Source organism: Cyprinodon tularosa, unplaced genomic scaffold (assembly GCF_016077235.1).
Source record: "Cyprinodon tularosa strain WSP-4 unplaced genomic scaffold, ASM1607723v1 ctg202, whole genome shotgun sequence".
NCBI classification, from domain to species: Eukaryota; Metazoa; Chordata; class Actinopteri; order Cyprinodontiformes; family Cyprinodontidae; genus Cyprinodon; species Cyprinodon tularosa.
Genome location: NW_024038744.1, coordinates 1,089,897 through 1,100,223, shown reverse-complemented (window position 1 = coordinate 1,100,223; position 10,327 = coordinate 1,089,897).

Sequence of the window (10,327 nt, the reverse complement as noted above, 5' to 3'; positions counted from 1 at the left end):
CTCTAATATCCTACAGCTTCCTTCAAATATAATTTAGCAATCTCCAGCTGCTTAGTAAATATCTATTTTCTACACTTTGAAGCTGATGTGACTGACTGTAAGAAGATGAAAAAAATGAGAAAATAAAAATGACAAGTCTGTGCAAAAGCTTCAACCGACAGTGAGTAAAATGTCCCTCGTGGATGATCCCATGATGTCTCTGCTTTGGCAGATGGTCACACACCATCTAATCCCTTCTGATCTGATATTGTCACATTGGCCAGTCCCAAATTTAAATCTAGGGTTGGGAAAATTTGTAAGACCTGCTTATTAAGATTACAATTGCCTTTCTTCCAAGTAGTTTTGAGACTCAGCAGTGTTAGAAGTGTGCAACAATGAGAGCGAAAAAGTCTATAAATGTGACAGGTCTTTCAGCTGCAGATGATGGATGGAGTCTGTGATGCCGACACTTCCTGTTTCTCTGGCTGCAGAAGTACGGATGAAAGAGATGCAATGTGTTTTCAAACTGAGGAAGAACAATAGGTCAGAGGAAGAAAGAGTTCCCCTTGACCTGACCCCTCCCTCTCCGGCTTCTGTTCAGTCTGAGGCCTGATATTTCTGACACCACTGATCTGTCTCTGTCTCTGGCTGACTCACACAAAGAAACAAATACCTGTGGGCATCATGGGTTATACCAGGGATGCTGCATAAAGACCTGCTTCATGTAGTCATACGATTGTTTAACAAGTAAGGGCAAGTAGATCAATGTCATCATGAAAATTAGGAATGATTATCTGAATGACTGCTGACTTTGTAGATTATGACTTTCATGGAGAATGCAGTCCCTTTATTGTGTTTTAAACAACATCATGAGATCAGTAGCTGAAACAAAGGATAAACTACTGAGAAAACCTCTTGGGGATACAATAATAATTTAAACAAACTTCTAGCTTATTTAAGGTCTTTTTGCTTTTGATACCTTTCTCGCTGTTTGAAGATACTTACATCCTCAACCCAAACCAGTCAGGACTCAAACACATATGATGTCACTGTTACTGGAAGAAAGAAATTTAAAAATTAAATAAAAATCCCTTCTTTTTGTGCCACATTTTTTCACACTTCTCTATAAAAAATAAAGGACAGGAAGGGGAACCTCAGGAGATTGAAAATTTAACAGAAACAGCTAATAAAATGTTTGCTAAAAATGTTTTTAATTATTTTGTCTTGACTTATTAGCTGGAAACAGATTCATACAAGGTGAGATTTTTCTAATTAATCTAATTAAAGAGAACACAAAGTTTTGACTCTCAAAAATACACCTAAAGTTTGTGCTTTTTTTAGAAAAAGAAGAAATAATTTTACCGTTTACAGCTTCCCGCTAAGTATGGCTTAGCAACATTTCACTTTGTATAAAGTCTGTTATCCTCATTAATTTCCTTCCCCAACATAAGCTACCTGTACGTGCTATTTTTTTTTTTAAAGCTGTCACTCTGCACTAGTTTTGGTCGGTAGGCAGGGCAAGCCAACACAGAAGTCTCTTATTGTGAGATGAGGTGAAGACCAGTGTCTGCAAGTATATGAGATGAGCTGACCCGACATCAGTCACACTGAAACAAACATGTTAGAATTTCCTGAGTCAATGTGTAGGGGGCCAGATAGTGTGAACTGATTACTGACCCAACTACAAACGTATGTGGACTGCCAATGAAAAATAAAGGCTGGGACACAAGATCTGATTCAAGGTGTTTGATTACCAAGAATACAAAAATACAACACTATAAAGATAAATTAAAAGTAGTAGCGGGCATCATAAAATTTACCCAAAAGAGTGAAGGCTTCATTTAGCTCTCCTAGGCATGAATACATGCGTTTAAAAAAATTCTCAGAGCAAAACCAAAAACAAAACCAAGACCTAACCAAGGTTTTTCCAGGAAACCAACACTGCTACAAACTGCACCACCATCCAGATAACACTTTTTTGGCACTTCAGCATTAAACAACAACAATAGAAGTCTTAGGATACAACATCCAAATTGCTTGTTGTTTCAAACAAAAACATTTTAAAAAGGCATAAATATAATGGTTTATATAGAGTTAAATTCAAGGAATTCAAGATTGTTTGCAAAATTGCACTGTAATCTTGATGCAAGGTTCTCTTGTTCTAAAAGATGCAACAGAGCGGTTCCATCACTGAAAAAAGTAACTTTTTGGTGCAGTAAAATCTATTAGAGTATTCATCATAATTTCTACTTTGTAGTTTTTAGCTTCATTAAAAACTAGAGTTTCTGAAGTAAAAATTAAACCTTTTTTTTATTTAATACATAATTTTTTTCGAAAGAGTAAGTTTTACTTAGATTTCCTTATACTAGTTAAATGTTAAATAGCAGTATGTACATAAACATAAAAATACCACATAAACTTTACTCTAAAAATGTAGAGTTTGGAAACGCACACACGGCGCATGCGCACTGCATGGACTGCAGGACTGATTCTGCTCCGAGTTTAGATGTTGCAGGATCACACACAGAGCGATTGGTAGTCATGACCATAGTCATTTTGGCATGGTGCAACAGTACTGCAAAACCCTGCTCGCTGCTAATAGGACTGGTATATGCCCTCAACACGGCATACCCTCCCATTTTGCGCTACACTTTTATAGTCTTCCAAAAACTTTTCCTGAAGTTGGATTCATTTAAACTGTCCCCAAAAGTAAACATCCTGGTTTAAATGTTGAAACTGTACTGTTTCAGTGTGTTGGTTTCTTAGATTTTATCGCATATTTGAGTGGTGACTATATTACTAGATCTGTGTTGGATGTGGTGTACATGAAATAATGTGTATTTGCTCTTTACAAGTCATACCAACCTTATCTTTTTTTGGTACAAATTCTAATGCAGTACAACATAATGCAATTTTACTATTAATCCTATATTTGTACATCGTTTTTTCATTTAAATAGAGGCATACATAATCGTCACGCCACTGCTCAAAGTTTAAGTGGCTGTTTCTGTTCTCACCCTCGCCCAGAAGTTGTTTTGAACATGTTTGTGTAAGTTAAATATTATTGATCTTACATATGAGTATATTTCTGTAACGAATGTTAAAACTCTTAGTTTCAGAGGGTTGCAAATTTTTTTTATTGCATGTGAGTTGACTGTAAGTTGAGTAAGAAGTCTTGTTGACTTTTTATGGCATTGTGAAATTTTGGGACATTGCACACCAAAGAAATTGAAACCCATGTAGGAAAACCATGAAAAACCTTAGTTTTTGAATCTCTGCAGTCTGCAGTTTTATGTTGCAATGTAAAAAAAAGTTCAAGGTTAGCCATTTTTTGAGTTCAAAGATAACCAGCAGCAAATATCTGAGTGTCAGATATTTAGATGGACTCTCACGGTCTGACAGCTGCTACAATTTCTGCACTAGTCAGCACACAGACATTCACCTGACATCTCAAGAACTCATTTTTGAGGTAATGTCACTTGTAGTGTGTGCTTATGCCTGTGTATATGGCTGTTTCTGAACATCCATCCTAATCACTATGGTTACACCATGATAAACGAGTGTCCATTGGATGAAAAAGTAGTGGACTTTAAATTTCCCACAATGCACCTTGAATAGTAGTGTTCATCAATACTCACTAGTCGAACAATTATATACCAGAATGCTTTGCAAATAGAGCTCTCCTTGCAAATCATCATGGGATTTGTTTTCAATTTGTTAGATAGAAAACTTTGAATCAATTTGACTGTATGATCTGTTTGAGTTATAAAGTGACTTGAGATTACATTTGTTGTCAATTGGCACTATATAAAAACTGAATTGAATTTGTTGTGACAGTAGACCGCTGTCGGGTTGTGACAGTGCAGCAAATTACAAAGATGTCACATACACCGTGGGGGGAGTTGGTGTTACGTGACCAACAGGGAGCAAAAAGTAGTAATAATCAGTTAACAGTCAGTTAAGTGAGTTCACTAAAAAGTCAACTATATAGTCCCTGCTCTCTATAGTGATTGAGGGATTTAGAGGTTAGGGTGGACGTTTGGACACAGCCTATGTCTTTGTTTTATTTTTTCAAGAGTTGTTTTGTCTCTTATCACCTGTACTGAGTTGAGAGGGCATCTATGTTCTTTCTGACATGCTTATCTAATAAGCAGCTGCTCTGACCAAAAATTGTCTTTAGGAGTACTCCATGCACTCTAAAAAGATTTTTATTTGCGATTGCAGGGAGCATTTCCTCTGAGCTGTCTTGTAAAAAATATTTTTCCATTTTATTGCTTAGGGGATCATCTTGGTATATATCAGAGTTCACCATTTCAAAGTCAGTTTCCTGTAAGTTTAACACTGTCAAGGGAGGTGTTCTGCACCCGTGAAACTCTACCATCAGCTCCAGGCATTGATCAGGAGATGGTTTGACTGACAGCGAAATCTTGTGCTCACTATCTATACTGAGTTCTCCTTATCTGTGATGAGACTTACAATGACGAAGTTATGAGAAATCTTGGAAATGCAGCTTGTTAAGTGGATGGAGAAGTATGCAGTGTTGGGGGTGAGTAGAAAAAGTTCCCCTTCAGGGCCCTTGTACAACAGGCCAGCCTGTCAGAGACACAATTCTATTTCTTCACTTACTGTGGAGCAGTGGACTAGAATCCACAAGAACATTATGGAGGTCCACTCCTGCCAGTTCCAGCTTTCCCTCAATAGTCCTAACAGATGGCAATGAAAGTGAAGTGAATCAGTGCTTATTTCAGGAAGTACATGATGACACAGTACACCCCAATGCCAGGTTGAAATGCAAACTGCAGCAAAACCAACTAAGACCTCACCAGGGGATGAAGATGGTTAAAAACCAACCTATTGATAATGAGTAGAACTTTCCTCATATCAAAGTGATGCCAGTCTGTAGTTATTGAACTCCCTTCAGATGTTTGGCTACCTTTGCTGGTCTTTCAGGTTCATGTCCGTTCCCGGAATCGCAATGAAAAATATTGTTTTTATTTTTTTACTGATTAACACTAAATTCATTAAAGCACTGTGAACGTATTAGCTGTAGGTATAGATAATGACCCATTGGTTATTCCTTGCTGACTAGAATTTTCCTTTAAATTTAATACAGCCTTGAAGTTTAGTTCGTTACCTGGAATTCTTCTCTTTTAAACTCCAGTGTTGTTCTGCTACAGCCGATCCTCCATCTTCTCGATACATTTTCCATGCCTGATTTATTTTCTCAGTTTTTTTCTGCACAGCAGTCACATTCTCATTTTTTCTGATCTAAAGGCTTGAATAATCTCATTGAGAAAGGCCATTTTTAGGGTTGATTCAGGGCTTGCTATTGGGGAAACAGCTGCTTTCACAAGAGACACAATGTCGTCCACACTAAGATTAATGTAGTCTGTGATTCAGTCAGTGTCCTCTCTATGAGATCTCTCAGATCTCTTACTACACAGTAAAGTTAAGGCAGTCCTCAGAGCTTCTTCAGCTTCCAGTGGATCTCAGAAAGTCAATTATATTGACATGAAATTCAATAGCATTAAAACGAAACTGCAGTTCTTTTTTTTTCTCATGCAATGGCGATGTAATATACTGAAGACAAACAGTATATAATCTTTTGCTTTTACAGCAGGTGATTCATGGACTCATTTACAATGCTTCTTGTACAAGGTACAATTAAGGAACATAAGCCTTTTCACTTCTTTCACTAAATACTTATCTTTACATAAATGAAAATGTATTTTTCCCCTTTTTTATTACAACCTGCAGATTAATTGTGACTGCTCAACCCCAGCCCCCCAGTTTTCCAGCAGGTAACCTCACGTTCGCCAAATATGTTCTGCAGAGGCTTTATGCCCTCCATAGGTGTGGGCCCAAGAAACATCCCATACTGTTATAGCCTCAAGCTCTTTGAATGAAACATTCTGTGTGCATGTGTGTGTACGCAGGCAGCCCCGCTCTTTTATTCCATGATAGAGCTTTTATCCTCTGTGAGAGTGCCGCAGGATCTTGCCCTCGGAGTCCCAGAGATGGAGTCTGGTGTTTATGTGCGTTAGGCTTCCCTCCCACTTAGCTGACCCTCCCTCTACACCCACATTGAGGGTAGGTCTGGATCTACTAGTTGTTTCACTTTTCTATAATTGTTTGTATGACTGGAAAAATAATTTAGAAGATAATTGCTATTTTTATTTCACATTGTATCATCATTTAATAATACCTATTTACTGAACTATCTCTTATTTTATAGTACCTAGTTTAAAAGGAAAATGTATTTGATGGGATCGCTATTGATGTTTTCTTCTTGAGAAGCAAGCACAGAGCAGTCAATAAAGATGAGTAATAAATACAATAAAATATAAAAGAGCTACACAGATATTACAGAAACCGAAAATATTCATCTAAAATACTTGTCAAAGGGGTTGCCAATATCATGCATATATTATTTACAAAAAAGTAAATGATTGAAATAATTATTTTGTCTTAAGATCAATGATCTGTAAAATATTGATCAAAAAGATATATCTAAGAACTAAATACTAAATAAACACTAAATAATTTTAGTAATAATTTTCCAAAATAAATAATTTTGGAAAATCAGCAATCCGCATAAAAAGGAACCATTCAGTTCTTTACAAATGTATTTATACCACTTAAGCTTTTTTTTTTTATTTGTCACATATGTAACTACAAACCCTCATTTGTTTTGCAGAAATCCTATGTGGTCGGACAGCACAAAGTCATGCATATTTTTTAAGAGAATGTAAAATTGTCTACTCTTAAGGGTAGGCTTAAAACTTTCCTTTTTTTTTACAAAGCTTATAGTTAAAGTGGCTCAAGTTAGCCTGTGCTATCTCTATAGTTATGCTGCTATAGGCTTAGACCTCTGGAGGACATAGGGACCCCTATTTCATCATTCTGATTCATTCTATCTCTATTCTCCTACTCTGCAGAATCTGTTAGTTCAATCTCTAACTTTATGCTTTCTCTTTTTTTTCTCATAGTAGCTTCGCCTCATCTGTTCCTGTTTGGCTGTGACACCATCCTGAATAGAAATAGCAGCTGTGCTGCCGCCATCAACACCTTTGTTTAAAGATGTTGGTGATCGGCCTGTTTTCAGTGTAGACCCGTTTCTCTGACTGTGACTGGCTGGATGTGCTTTATTCATCCTTTGACATTGAAGTTGGCTTGCAGCTCGTCTGCCTGGCTGTTTCCTGGACCGGGCCGCCTTTAACAGTTGCTATTTGTATCTCTACTTTTGTCTCCTTGAGCCCAGTCGGCTTCAGCAAAGGACCGCTCACACTGAGCCTGGTTCTGATGGAGGTTTCCTATTAAAAGGGAGCTTTTCCTCTCCACTGTCACTACAAGCATGCTTAGTGTGAGGGATTGCATTTGAGTCAATGAGTCCATACAATCAACCAGTTTTCTTTAGATAGGGAACTTTGAATCAATTTGACTGTATGATCTGGTGAACTGTAAAGTGCCCTTAGATGACATGTGTTGTGAATTGGTGCTACATAAATAAACTAAATTGAATTGAAAATGAAAGACATTGCTGAAAACAAAAAAATGAAGAAGCAGGAATTTCTATTCTAGTAACTTAAAATACTGTGTACTGTAGCACCAGTGTTCACTCCAGATAACCCTATAAATCATCTGAGGTAATTTTTTTGGAGATGTTGATATCTACAAGAAATTGAATTTCTGGACCACCTTTTTTTTGCCAAATAGCTTAACCAGAGTCAGATGTGATGAAGGGTGTCTGCAAAGATTCATTTTTACATTTGTCCACAGATTCTGAATTAGGTTTACATCCAGGGCTTTTTTTTATCTGAATCATTCTGTGGTACCTCAAGCTGTTGGTTTAAAATCATGGTCTGGCTGGAATAAAGGTGACTATATGTCCCAATTTGTGCAGGAAAGTGTTGCGTCTTTTACTTCTGTGCTGCTGTCCCACAAATCGATACATTGTCCTGAATCTGACTGAGTCTTATTAGAATAAAAATAAAATATATTCACAGGCACTTTCCCTTTATGCAGTAATTATCACAAAGCTGCACCAGTGTCCCAGGTCATGACCAACCTGTGCATGATGCTCCTAACACAGAACGGAAAATACATTTTATTACCATATATGATGGAAATTATATTTAAAGAAAACAAACACAGCAGAAGGGCAAATAACTGTGCAAGGCCAGTAACTGGTGATTCTTAAGGTCAATTTATACTTCTGACGCATAGCCTCTGCAACCGTCAAATCTGTCTCTGTGCGCACCATGCCCCTCGCGCAGAGGTTCTGCAACCGTTGTCACGCACCTCAAAAAAATCCTGACTACACGTTGGACGGAGCAAACCTGCGCAGACCTCAAGCGGGTGTACGCAGACAAAAAGCAGCTGTGTTTGTTCCTTGGTATGCCTTTCTGGCTGTCTGTGTGGTCGTCCTTCTTGATTCGGTGCCAGGGTGCACTTTTTTTTAAAAACCGAGGAGTAAGAATAACAATGGATAATCACAACAAAAGGTTGATCGAGGAGGTTCAGAAGTACAACCACTTATACGATGCCTCAGACATGTTTTTTTGGAAAATAAACACTCCTGCGTGTGCCGCTGAAGAAGTTTTCGAATAGGCTCCCCTTAGAGCTTTGGCGGGAAACTGCTGTGCATCCCTAAGAAATTGCTGACGTTGCAGAAGCATAGCAGCAAAACTGGTTCGCGACCAGACGCAAGCGACATTTGATGTGTGCGGATGCAGAAGTATAATTCGCCCTTACGAGAGCCTTATGTAAAGCTTGACAAAGTTGTATTTCAATTTGATGCAAGGGGAAAGTGATTCTTTTACAGAGCAACACTGTCCCCCCAAAAAACACCACATAGCTGGAAAAGCTGCATCTGAACCACACTGTGCCTGAGAAGCATCCTTGTTGTCCCACATTCTTTTTTCTGTTTTTTTTGTAGATCTGGTAGCCCTAGCTGGATGAACTTTGGAACCTCTTATAGCTTTTCTTCAAGAATTTGTGTTTTTTATTTCCTCAATTTAGATGGTATATCCCAACAAATTTTACCAGCTTTGCTTTACCTGATAAAGAAACATATTCCCATAACATGAAACTGCAACTGTCTTTTATGGTGGGACGGTGTGTTCTTCTGTTTTCCTTCCTGACTATCTTCTTGTAGACGTTTGCACTGTCCTCTACATGGTTTTCAGACTCCATTCAGGGTTTTTACGGGTTTTCCTCAAGATCCAGATTTCTAGAATTTATAGCAAATATTATTCCAGTTCAAAGATGGAATCCTTGCAGCTGGTCCAGAGTAACCACGGGCCAATTCTCTGCTAAATGCTTTCTGTTTGTATCCTGATAATTTAAGTGGAGTTTGAGTCTTGATAGGTTTTAAGTTGTGCCATACTGATTCCATTGCCGTTACCCTGATTAAAACAGCTCCAGATTTTATGCCTGACCTGTCTGTTTTGTTTCTTGGTCTTCATCATGTTTCTTGTTCTAACAATATTTAGTCAAATTGATACTTTCAGAAAATAAAATCACACACGAGCACGTTTTTTAGCCAATTAGCACACTTCTGAACATTTTACAGCTCTATTTAGAAAGTAAAAGAGAAAAACATTTTGAGAACCTTATAAACTTATCTGTTCCCTTCACATATATGCACATCTTTGTTACTGCAGAAAAACAAAAACAGAATAACATATTTTAGTATGTGGTTGTAATGCATTTTCATACAGATATTTTGTACACTGAGGAATGATCCAGTATGCACATCTCAACCTCACAAACATATCGATATTCCATGCCTGCTTGCGAGACGTGCACGTGCCTAAAAGAGTGGTGGGTCGGATCAGTAGCAGAGGCCGTAGTTGACCTCTGGTGAGTGTGTAGATTTATTCTAATCAGTACTCCACTTCTGACAGGTTAACTGCTGCCCTTTGACCCAGGGCACGCACTGGGTGTCACCGTCCTTGTGTTCCCTGTCTGCTTTTATCGGCAGCAAAAGAAAATGTAAATTAAAAGCAGCATAAAAATAGATGATGGGGGCTTGTTCCTCTCATCCCTTTATTCACCCCATCTTATCTCTCCCTTCTACCTTTGCTTTTTTTTCTCTTTAAAGCTGCATGCTGAAAAGGAAATAAAAAATGATTTGCATTTTGTTTTATCATGCCATTATGCTCGAACAACTGTGGATGCACAAGAAGCTGAAAGCTTCCAAAAAACGAAAGCCTTTTATCCACACATCACATTAAAGAACAACAAAAAAAGAAACAAAACACTCTGTTCTTCTGTAAACCTGCTTCTCCTGGTTACAAAAGGTAGCGTTACATCTGTTGTTGTGCCTTTTCGAGATGAGCGGAGG